This window comes from Protopterus annectens, chromosome 12.part0 (assembly GCF_019279795.1).
Source record: "Protopterus annectens isolate FY-2018-M chromosome 12.part0, PAN1.0, whole genome shotgun sequence".
Lineage (NCBI taxonomy): Eukaryota > Metazoa > Chordata > Ceratodontiformes > Protopteridae > Protopterus > Protopterus annectens.
Genome location: NC_056746.1, coordinates 1,319,353,191 through 1,319,366,814, shown reverse-complemented (window position 1 = coordinate 1,319,366,814; position 13,624 = coordinate 1,319,353,191).

Here is a 13,624-nt window from a genome sequence, read left to right as displayed (position 1 = left end):
TAACAGAGTTAATTTTCATTTAAAAAAAAGTGTTCACTGGAACACTGGGAAATGATTGTCTTACAGAGTACGTGTATAGTCAGTACTTCAGAATGGACCTGTTATTTTGACTGATTTGTTTTAATTTTTAAATGCTGTACATCAAAAAAATAAAAAAAAAAAAACAGGATGCTTAAGTTCTTTTTCAGAGTATGGGAGGGTGGAGGTGTAACAGTACATTTGTTCAGCACGACACCACATTGAAAAGAGCCTCAACATCAAAATTACTTAGAAAAAACTATAGCAGAAGAACATGCATGTCTGAAGTGACATATGTGATGGGCAAAGTCAGCAATTGAAGTTAGAAGGTGATGTGCATGTATGAACCAACTGCCTGCTTCATGATAGTGACAGAAGAAAGCAGAAAGCATGTACTGTAACTGAAAGCTAATTAAGGTGGTAAATATCCTCTGATATGAAGCAGTAAAACAAAGCTAGGGACAGCCTAAGACTCAATTGCCATGGAAGGTAACCAGATCATGCAGAGAATGAATCAAAATAAAAGACATTAAGCAGTAAGCTATAAATCCCATATACCTTGCTGTTCTGTGTCTCGGATGGAATGGTAACTTTGCGATTCATAAACATAATAGCATGTACAGTAGCAAACCACAGTAAGGCATAAGGCATTTACAGTGTGCTCAACATCGGAACTCAGCACAGCAGAGCTGACTTCTAATGACCAGTGACTGCTGTAGTGGCCACAGTTAATGAACACTAAAGTAGAGAAAGGCAGTACTCAAGGTATCAGAAAGAGATGATGAGAAGCAATAGGGCAAGCTCTATGTCAGATTACCTGTTGTTGTCACGCCAAACAGAAGAACAAATTCTCACTCACATACAGATTATTATGATACACTTGTGAAACTGGTCTGTTTCTATAAGTTCCTTTACAACTTGTGAAATAAGCCGCTGTATATGGCCTGTAAAATTATATATTTTTACTCTGGAAATCCACATCAAAATTATGTGTATGGATTTAGTGAGTTTTAGATATTGATACAGAGCTATAGAGATGTAAAGTGTAGATGCTATGACCTACCATGTCTTCAAGCATGGACTCAGGTTCTGGTGCTGAGAGAGTTATGGGTGACCTCACTCTCTCTCTCTCTAAATATATACATACAGTATATATATATATATATATATATATATATATATAAGTAGATAGATATTTATGTACACATATATGGGTCTACTTCACATACCCGAAATACCACATAACCGAAGACCAGATGACCAAGACGAGAACGCCAAAACTTCAAATACATGAACACCCACATAGCTGAAAAGATTCCCAGGCTAAGTAACCACTGTGCCAACAAGGGGAGATTTACCCTGTTCCCCACTGTAGTAGGATCCTGGAGTTGGTATATTTACTTGGGGGGTGGCATTGGGAAGTGTGGGGGCTGTAGCCTCCCACCTGGGTAAGATGTAGATGGTGGAGTGTGTTCTCTGTGAGTTTTTGGCTCAGTGGTTACTTATCTTGGGAAACTGTTTGGCTATGTAGACATTTGTGTATTTTGAAGGTTTGGCGTTCTCGTCTTGTTCATCTGGTCTTCAGTTATATGGTATCTGGGGTATTTGAAATAGACCCATTGATTGATATATATATATGTACACACACACACACTATACATATATATATATATATATATATAGAGAGAGAGAGAGAGAGATATAAAACACATAGAGTTGTTCACAGAAAGTGTGACAAATTACTATAATGCCATTCCTGAAGATTCTTTAGGGTAAAAACAATGAAAGACTTTAAGAATACATAGGACATAGCAAAAACATGAAAAAAGGGAAGAAACTGCGAAAAAAAAAAAAAAAACAGGTGCTGTAGTACTGTTGAAGAAATTTAATGTGTTGTGGTACCTCGGCAAAAAAGCCTTCAGAGGAATAATTTACTGAGCACCCAGGAGCATATCTAATACATATAAAATAATCACATTCAATTAAACCATTATAATTTTTGCAGAATGCATAGGACAGTCAGAAGGTGATTATAAGGAGGACTCAGATAATGAGATGCTGTTGGTTAACTAAAACCTGCAGCGTGTTTATTAAGTAAGAATACTCAGTCTAGTGTCCACTACCTTTTCAGAAACATTGTGCAACAACCTGAAATCATACTGATTGTGCCTGTGACTGACGAGAATTAGCTGAGGTTTGGGTAGGCTTGAAAGCAAGTGACTGGAGCTGGTTGTACTAACAGCTGTTGAAGTCTTTCACCAGTACATTTTGAACATCTTAGCTGATATAACAGCTTTTGGGACTGATGTTTGAGACAGTAACTGATGGAAGCTGCTATGACAGCTGTTTGTGATTTTCAGCAGATCTTTAATTACTTGAAATGTTTACTTTATTATTTGCATAACTGTATGCAACTACCTAAATAGCCCCAACAGCCATATCTGTCAACCTCTTAGTGCAAGAAATCTGGACAAAGCTTGACAAAATTGAGAACAAAGGCCCAAAACTAGGGACAGAATTTAAATATTGAAAGTAGGTTGAGTAACAGAGTTTGTGTTAATATACATTTTCTGAAGGATTTGAAGTCTGAAACTCAAATCTGTGTCAGTATTTAGTGACTTTAACCCACAGATCACCCCCAGTGAATTGCCAGAAAAGCACAAATTGTATGAAGAATAGACCAACAATATGAGGCAAAAATCTGAACATTATGCAAAACTCAGCAGTTGAAAGGTATGCCCACAGGTATTAAATCTTAATCCTTGGAAAATCTTACTAAAGTCAATATGGCCCAGCTAACAGCCCCCCGCTGACATTGCCATTAATCACTTGTGTCCTTATCTGAGTTGTTGGATTTTTGGGATTCTATAACAGGTTGGTCCTCAGACTGAAGGTTCTGTTTGGGTCTGTGCCATCACATCACTGATGGCTGGGGTATTTTATATGTCATCATGAATTGAGTATATTTCAGCCACAGTGGCGCACCAGTTAGCATTGTCGCCTCACAGCAAGAGGTTCTCCCGTTCGTTTATCGGCTAGAGCACCTTCTGCGTGGATTTTGCATGTCCTCCCTGCAGTCGAGTGACGTTAAAGACATGCAGGTAGGTGCGAGCGTGAATGGGCATGCCTTCTTCGAAGGTTGGGCGTCTGGCTGGCAACTTGGCACTGTAAATATCTACTGCCAATCATGAGTGGAGCGGAGTTCTGCTGTGGCGACCCCTAACCGGGAAAAGCCGAAAGTCTTTTTATATTTTTTGTGACAGATTTAGCTAGTTCAAGGGAATATTGTGATGTATTCGATTTGGGTAGTTGGATGTAAGTTTACTTTGTTTAGCATTGTTCATGCTTGTTCATTACTGTAGTTACCTAACTAACTAACTAGCTAACTAAATAATCCTATTAATATATACAAGAAAAGAGGAGGTTTGAAAGAAGAAAAATAATATAATAAGTAGTGTAGTAGAAGGTAGGGGTCAGACTAGATTACTGCTGTATTATTGTAGAGTGAAAACAGGAAAATAAATTGAACAGCGTATCTGATAAGTAAGGTAGATGATTGTGGCAAATTAAGAAGAGCTACATAAGTATGTGTATATATATATATATATATATATATATATATATATATATATATATATATATATGCATGTATTTATTTATTGTGTGTTTGTATTTTTGTTTGTTTGTTAACCAGGGGGGTCGTCTGGTGAAAGATCCTTTTCAGCAACTGTCATACCAAATAGCAAGGACATCAAGGGTTACTGTATATTGACATCACTTCGGATGAATAAAAACAAATAGTTTACAATAAAAGAGCATACTAAAATATCATATAATTTATCGTGTTCAAAATGAAGCGGAGTTTCAGACATAAATGTAGTGCTATTATTACACTCAAAAGTAGTAAAAGTAGCTGTCATAAAGCAAAACTACGCAAGTATAACACATATGTAAGATAAAAATGACATAGTCTGTTTAAAACCCAGAAACTCCGTAGAATAAAGATAAACATTGGCATGTCACATATCTCAGAGAGAGAGACACACTGGAATATGAAGGGCAGTTCATGGAGGTGCGTTTTGACAGAGAAGTGAAAAGGAGATATTAGCATTTTGAACAGATCCCTAGCACCAAATCTCTTAGGAGTCACCATTGATGACAACTTGAAATTTGACCTACAGTTCCAAACTTTTTTATAGAATAAAACCCTATCTAACAGACAAAACTAGAGAAACAATAATGAAAGCTTACCACCTACCTTCCCTACATTACGCCCTCACACTCTTTACTAATCTACAAACGTCCACATAAACAAAGCTGGAATAATGTTACCTCACATTGTTGCAAATTACCCCTTTAGATTTCATCACTGTTCTGCCTCTAAACAGCTAATTGGACTGAACTCCCATGTCATCTCCACTATAGTCTGCTACTACTAGGTCATACTCTAGTATACTGTGCTAAGAAGTGTCCGGAAGTAAAAGGCATGCTTCAAGACTACCACCCTACCATGGACTGAACACACACATCACCCTCACTATAGTCAGCTGCTACTAGGTCATACTCTAGTATACTGCTCTGAGAAGTGTCTGGAAGTAAAAGGCATGCTTCAACACTACCACCCTACCATGGACTGAACACACACATCACCCTCACTATAGTCAGCTGCTACTAGGTCATACTCTAGTATTCTGCACTGAGAAGTATCTGGAAGTAATAGGCATGCTTCAGCACTACCACCGTGCCATGGACTGAACACACACATCACCCTCACTATAGTCAGCTGCTACTAGGTCATACTCTAGTGTACTGCTCTGAGAAGTGTCCGGAAGTAAAAGACATGCTTCAACACTACCATGGACTGAACACACACATCACCCTCACTATAGTCAGCTGCTACTAGGTCATACTCTAGTATACTGCTCTGAGAAGTGTCCGGAAGTAAAAGGCATGCTTCAACACTACCACCCTACCATGGACTGAACACACACATCACCCTCACTATAGTCAGCTGCTACTAGGTCATACTTTAGTATACTGCACTGAGAAGTGTCCAGAAGTAAAAGGCATGCTTCTCTCTAAAGAGAAACTCCTCCTCTCCATCACTAAAGCCCAAACTGCATCGGGAGCCTCCTTAACCTCAAACTCTGTAACTACCCACTGGAATGCCCTCCCACATGCTCTCAGGCTTCTTGAAAACCAATAAGCATAAACCAATAAGCATTCATAACACATCTAAGAAAGCACCTGTCAAAATCCTGGCTCTATAGTTGTACATCTCCAGGATAAGTATAACATTGCTGTTTTATTCTTCCTCTTCTACTAGACCTCAGCTCTCTTCTACTCTGTTACCAAGTATCACTCTGTCTTCAACCACCCCACCTTCTACTTATGCCTCTCTTAACTCTTTTACCACCTATTTCATTTATATCCCATAATTAACTCATCTTTTTGCTTTCTACCCTGTGTAAATAACACAGCACCCTATATTGTGACATTTATACTACTAAATAGTTACTTGTGTAACAATGTCGGTATAATTAATACAATAAGCCTAACTACTGCATGTATTGTTACTGTCTTATCTATTTTGACATTGTGAAATTCATTTAATTCTATTATGCCTGACATTGTTGATACTAATCAACTTAAATGATTTTGGTTGCATTGCATCTGCAGGGGCTTTTCTCCCTGGGCCTACAATTAAAAGGGTCCTTTTTATGCCCGGCCAGACTTTCCTAGTCAAGAAATATAAAATAAATAAAAGAAAATGCTCAACGTTCTTTGAACAATTTGTCTCTTCATATTGCTGCAGAGCTTTGTGCGGATATTATGAAATAAGTCATGCTCTTTTAAATTCTGTGCAGCTTCTGCAACATCATATGCCTGCATAAAATATTGCTTGCTAAAGTTCTCCCCACATACACACTATTTTAATTTCTTCAGTTTCTACATTCTATTTTGTGTGCAGTACATATGGTTCCACCTTGGTAGAGTAATCATTAGAAAGGACAGGAATGATATATGATTTGGAAGCATCTGAAAAAAAAAACGCAAAATAAATCTGGATTCCTTTCTGTTTAGGTCAGCTATTTGATAAGAAGAAAGTTCTATGTCACATCAAATGCTTTTGAGATATCCAAAAATAAAATACGGACTGTTACACTCCTTATTTAATTTGGAATGTATGAAGTCAGTGACTGATTGTAGGGCAGCATCATTTCACAGATGAGATGACAACTGAGCTGTAAGGGGACAAGAAGACTGTTTTGACTGAATATCATTTACTACTTGTGAACAACTTTTTTGGGGAATTTAATGAGTTGCTAAATAACTGGGCTGTAATTACAGAGGGTTATAGAATGCCCTACTTTTTTTCAGAGAGAGACTAATAGCTTTTTCCACACTAAACGAATGTATCCTACTGTGATTCTGTCTTTGAAGATAGATGCCTGAGGCAAGATCAGGAGTCTGTTATAAAGTGAAAGGAGCTTTGGTAGTAGTTGCCGACTGAATGTCACACTATATGGTTAGGTTCCACAAGGAGATGGTAAAGCAAGTGTAATTACAGTGGTTGGTTTATACAGGATCACTTACAATCTTCTAATTAATTCATTTCACTATTTGCTTGCAATAATTTAGAGGGCTTATGTTTTTAAACAATGAAGGGAATTACTCATTAATGTTTCAAGAGATTTACTTTTGAAAGATATTTTATAGAAGACCATGCTGCAACAAAGTTTTTCATTTTTTGATATGATTTATGATTGCAATTTTGTTCATATTCTTAATGTCTTATTCTTCATGTCATCAGTGTGCGCATACCTGCCCAGTGTAGGTGTGGGGGCGGGGACAGACATCCTTTGACTATGCAGGATCAATTTGCTCCCACCACTGGTACCTAATTAGCTTATTTGCCCTGCCCCCCAACCATGGATAGAGTTTGGTAATAGGTACACAGTCAGCTTCCACTCCTGCCTGCTATGAGAAGTGTATGTTAAAATCCTGATTTCCCCATCCAGTGCATTTGAACAGGGGAAGAATGTGTTAGACAGCCCGGTACTCTGTGGGTTTAAGACTCATTGTAACCTCCACGTCACCCAAGTTGTGAATCAAAGCTACTCCCCTCCCCCCCAAGGTGGATGAACTTCCTTCATCAGCTTATTCTCTTCTTTCTTGGCAAGTATAACGATACCTCTGTCCGCAGCTTTGAGTTCTCTGAAAATATAGTTTCATCATAACGGCTCAGCCTAGCTTTTACTAAGTTTGTTTAGCTAAGTAATAGCTATAACTGGAAGGTACATTAACAAAGTATTATACCAAGATTCCTGTTTGTTTGCATTTTAAAGTGGATGTTGTATTTGTGAAAATGCATAAAGCATTTGCATTTTTAATTAACATCATTGGTATAAAACAAATACTTGTCATTTCATGTATTCATACACTGCATAGAACTCAACTTAAAAAGCACCATGGCGTGTCTGAAAAACCCACAGTGCTTAATTCTTCAAGTTTGATACATTAATAAGCAGCTTTTGGCATCCTTGTTTGTTTTAACTATGAGAATGGGTGTATCTTACTATAGAAGCCAGACACTGACATGTTTTCCTCAGTCTTGGCAGGTGAGCAGTTAACGGCAGATCACCAGCTGGTAAGTTGTGGTAGGATTCCTTCGGTAATTACTTGCAGCATAGGAAGTCATTAAGTTGCAGGTTTCACATGCTGCTATGCAGGCCTATTGATGTACATTCCAGTCACTTTTAGACTCAGAATGAGAGCCTAGAATGGCATGGACTGCTGCAATAAAGGGAATAGTTTGCTGGGTTTAAGTCGCAGATAGGATGAACTTGGAAATAGGCAAAGCACATGATCCAAGATAGGAAAATAGAGAGAGAGAGAGAGACACAGATTGGGTTGTAGCTACTGTCAAGATTCGATAGAGTGATGGAGGGACTTTAAACACTGTTAGAACAGGATGAGAGATACGGTGGTCTCAGTGGTATGTCTTCTCCTTTGCCTTCCTTCTGTCTGATGGGCCAGTGATGAGATTAATATTCCATTGAAAGGAGTACGTTTTACAAATCACCACCTTTTCATATGCATAAGACTGCTTTATGCATTCTGGGTATAGCAGTAGTGGTAGCATGTGCATTATACAGGAGTAGGTTTTAATAAACCTGGATTCTTCCTACAGGGTAATACCCAGTGCATGCCTGTGTTAGGAGACTAACACTACACATCAGACTTTTAGGGATCTTACAAGAAATGATTATGCATTAATAGAAAATTAACAGAGGGCAATGAGGTTCATAAACAGCAGTGTTCACTGAATGACAATGTGCAGTGAATATGCACAGGAGCTCATATACAGCCAAGCTCAATTAAGAGCAATGTTTAGCAATGGGTATCAGATGCCAGTGTTGTGTCCATTGCTTAATTCAAATTTACCAAAACAGTGCACAGACTCTGGCACAGTGGGCCAATATATACAACTGTGTACAATGTGACAGAAAAATACAGCAATCTCCAGACTAATGAACTGCATGATGAACTGAACTCTGAAGACATTACAATGGCAGTCGATATTCGCTATCACCTATGTGCAGATAAAAAACATTGCCCTAACCATATGGTGCAACATTGCTACCCTCATAGCACCTGGTTGACCAGCTTGTTTCTTATTTGGGAGTGGATTCCATATAGAGTTTGAATGATTGAAATGGGTCCATGTGGATCAGTTTTCAACCATGATTAACCCTTGTTTTTTTATTAATCCAAATGGCCATGCCCTGAGCTAGACAGTGTCAGCTGCATTTAATAATATAATGGCTGTCCCTTTAATGGGAGCAGCAGCTAGTGGCAGTTGAGGGGGCCCTGTATTACCTGTTGCTGCCGGAGGTAGAGGCAGCATTGATGTGTTGTCACGAACCCCATTCTTCATCACCCTTCCATGCACACATGTCCTATAGGTGATACTGGATGTACCTCAGTACCTCTTGAGGGGTACGTCTGCAAATCCCTACCCAGACCACTAGAGTCATATAGACATGAAAATTGTGTAATGTCTAGACCTAGATGACAGAGGACCAGTGAGGAAAGAGACTGTGATTCATCCGACACATTTTACCAGCCATATATGCTTTAAATAAAGATAATTTGGCCTGTTTGTTTATGACAAAACTGTGCTTCATGTTTTTGTGTAACTCCTTCTACACAAACATGCCAACCACAAACTACACAACATCTCTTCAGCAATCTGTTCCACCTGACCTCAAAGCTTTCTGCTGCAAATGTGAGACAGATTTTACACTACATGTCAGTAATTGCTGTTACTCTGATGAGCAGTAACTTTGGAGTGAAATTAAATAAAGTATCATGGAGGTGAAGCTCAACATATGGAGTTGCAGAGGAGGTTGTCAACTGCCATAAAAAAAGTCTTTTGTAGCCTTTGCTGGTATTTTCATGTGCTCTGTTATGTGTTACAAATTGATTTATATTTGAGGTTCGGTAGTATGAGCTTACTTTAACAAGTATTTATAACTGAAGATCACCTGACTTGATGAGAGGTAAGGGTACCTTGTATGCACCTGACTTGAGAGGTAAGGGTACCTTGTATGCACCTGACTTGATGAGAGGTAAGGGTACCTTGTATGCACCTGACTTGATGAGAGGTAAGGGTACCTTGTATGCACCTGACTTGATCAGAGTTAAGGGTACCTTGTGTGCACCTGACTTGATCAGAGCTAAGGGTACCTTGTGTGCACCTGACTTGATGAGAGGTAAGGGTACCTTGTGTGCACCTGACTTGATGAGAGGAAAAGGGTACCTTGTGTGCACCTGACTTGATTAGAGGTAAGGGTACTTTGTGTGAACCTGACTTGATGAGAGGTAAAGGTACCTTGTATGCACCTGACTTGATGAGAGGTAAGGGTACCTTGTGTGCACCTGACTTGATCAGAGTTAAGGGTACCTTTATGCACCTGACTTGATGAGAGGCAAGGGTACCTTGTGTGCACCTGACTTGATGAGAGGAAAAGGGTACCTTGTGTGCACCTGACTTGATGAGAGGTAAGGGTACCTTGTGTGCACCTGACTTGATTAGAGGTAAGGGTACCTTGTATGCACCTGACTTGATGAGAGGTAAGGGTACCTTGTATGCACCTGACTTGATGAGAGGAAAAGGGTACCTTGTGTGCACCTGACTTGATGAGAGGTAAGGGTACCTTTATGCACCTGACTTGATGAGAGGTAAGAGTACCTTGTGTGCACCTGACTTGATGAGAGGTAAAGGTACCTTGCATGCACCTGACTTGATGAGAGGTAAGGGTACCTTGTACGCCTCTCCTCATTCTATGCAAGTCAGTACTCAGCTGGGGTTACACATGGGCATCTTATTTTTCATTTAGTACTTCACTTAGCTGAAGCACTGCTTTAGCTGTATGTTTATCGGCTATGGTTTGTCAGGATTGCCATCATGACTGTTCTCGGTGATGGTTCTTTAGCTTTAAAATCATCTGGGTTGTTTACATCTTGTGATATTCATAATAGTACTGCAGATAATGATAACAGGCAGCCAGGCAATCAACAGATAGTTAAAATTTGACACACTTTGGTTTGTATTGGATCCCCAGTATGGAGTAAAAAAAAAATGGAATTTCACTTTACTGTATATAGACTATGATGTTTCCTGGTCTTTGGTGAGCGATGTAAGCTTTCTCAGCAGGTGATCTTGATGTGCTTGCACGAGTATACTCATAGCTCCATTGAAAGCTTTCGCAATGTGGCAGCCATGATGTCTGCTATTTCAAAGGGCATGGTTACCATTAGCATGCATACTTCCATCACATTGTATAGTATGATAATGAGGATGAGAGTTAAACCATCCACCTAGAATCCATTCTACTGAACTTTCCTGGAGAGGGAATATAAATAGGTCACATAAGAGAGCACCTCAGCATAAGTACAGAGCTGGTGCAAGTGGTATTTGTTTGCATAGTCATAAATATGAAGTCCATGTTTACAGGCGAATTATGCTACAGTCCATATTTGCAGTTAATGCCTGGTCTGAATATCATTGTTTATGTTACCTGATTTACAGTTAGTGGCATTTGAAAAAGGATCATGTATCTTGTGAACTGCATTCCTGGCATCATGCTCTGTGTCACATGTGCTTCATTTCCATATCTGCCATTTGTAATGTTTGATCACTGTGCACCATGCCTTCCACAAATTGCACATCATGCTGTCATTTTGTATGGACTTTATATTTGGCAATGTGCACTATTTCCAAAATTCTTACAATTGTCACACTTACTCTGTTGAATGCTATTTTACGAAAGAACACATTAAAATTTACCTGTCATTATGAAATTATGAACTCTTTAAAATTGTTAATTCTAACTATGTCAAATTTTCGGTCATCTAATTTTAGATTTCTGCTTTATTTTTCAGGTAATATTTCTTCTGTTGTGGAACCACCATTATGCCATCATCTCTTTGGAATGGGCTGTTGCATTTGTAGTTATACTGATTTTTCATCTCTGATAAGTAATATTTTATTTCATATATGTACTGTTTTTTTTTTCTATTTTGTGAAAGCTTTGCACTGAAGTGGCACACTTGGTTGCATAGTATTTATGCAGTCCTTTTGCTAGTACTTATCACTTCCCTCTCTGTTGTGCAATATTTTTTCTCTTGCCCGTAGCGTACCTTCACCTCGTTATTTTAGTGATAATTTTGCACTGTTACAGCATATGCCATTTGTTCTGTTTTTTGCTGTCTGAATACACATTAGCAGTTATGCAACATACAGTTCATGACAGACATCATTCTCAAACAGGAATATTATACTCAAATGCGGTGGTTGATCCATTTTTAGAATTCTGCTATACAAAAGTTTTGCAAAGTTTTGTGGCCTTGTTATTTTAGCATGTTTGACTTTTCAGTGTTGTTTGATCTGATAAGAATTCAACTGTGTGTAACAGTTATGTTTTGCATCCAATTTTTGGTCTGGTATTTTTTATCAGTTGAGCTTCAGACCAGAAAATAGTCTATTTGAGTACCTGCTACTTAACATTGTTCCAAATACCATTACAAACTCTGGCATATTTGCAGGAGTTAAAGGATAACAGTGTCTTTATAGGCCTCACTTCATGGAAAAGAGGATTTAATTGAGTGCTAGCCTTTAACCATTGCTTGGCTTGTAAGTTTCATATGTGATAAGTCAACAACATACTCTTTTTTTTTTTTTTTTTTGTATTAACTTTTTGACTTTTGCAGCAGTATGTGTATCCCCTCTAGCATGACCCCTGAAACTCACATAAGTAACTAAGTGGCTATTAGGTAGATGGGCATCATTTGTCTGTTTAAAGGCCTTTATTTATATACCTTGTATAGACAATATTTTTGATTATCAAAAAACAGATGAGGCTCACCACAGCAGAAATATAAAAACACGTTTAATTACTGCAGTATAAAGTAAGCGCTTTCACGTCTATCCACTATACTGCAATGATTAAACGTGTTTTTATATTTCTGCTGTGGCGAGCCTCATCTGTTTTTTGATATATTTCATTTTGTTCTGAAGAGGCTCCTCATCCAGGACTGTTTTGTTGTAGTTCTATATTTTTTGATTATGTTGAAGCATCTGGAATACACTCACTTGAACACTTATTACTCTACGTATCCACAGAGAAATGGGCATATTTAGCACTTTGAAATGTTTTTTTTTTGCCAAAAATGCATTATTTCTACTGTATTGTATGCATTTTGTTTTTAACATCAAAAATTAAAAATGGAGAATGACATGGGAGGAAATTTGAAAAAAAGTGTCCACATATGTATTTGAATATGTTTTCCAAAATGCTTAATATGGAATGAGAACCAGTCGGCGCTGATGTACAATATCTATAGGTTATGTTCTGTTAAGCAAAATGTTGTGCTATATTTCTAAATCTGGTGCCATTTCCTTGCTGTTTTATTAATTTTCATATATTACTTATTGAATGCAATACCTATGTTATCCTTGATTGTCTTGGAATAGCAGTTTCTGTAGTGTCACTGCTGGAGTCTTGAATTTGTCACAATTGACCAGGGCTCAAAAAAAAAAAAAAAAAACACTGAGCAGTAGGGTCAGGGTTTGAATGAGTAGAAGGGGAGAGTTTGTCCATCTCAGGACAAGAAGTAGTTACAATCTATTCTGCCGGATAACTCCCTGTGATCTGTAATGGAATATTATATGTCTGTTATTCGAGACAAAAAATAATCGTGACTGACTCATCTGAATTTCACAAGCATACTCTGCTTATCACGGAATATAAACATGGCATAAACATAAACAGAGTAGCCAAAACCCAAAGAACCATAAACCAGGTGTCAAAGCACCATTACTAAAGCACCAAAAACCCAGAAATCAGTGGTGCAAAGGGAATTAACTATGGCAAAATGCACTTGTGAAGCAAGTAACCAAGTGCCAAAAATGTATTGTAAGTTAAACATTTTCATCATTCAACAGGTTAGGTTAGTAGAGGACATCATCAGAACAAAAAACAATCCTACCTCTCTCTCCATTTAAGTAGTATTCCAGCACTTTTAGTAACTATCAAAC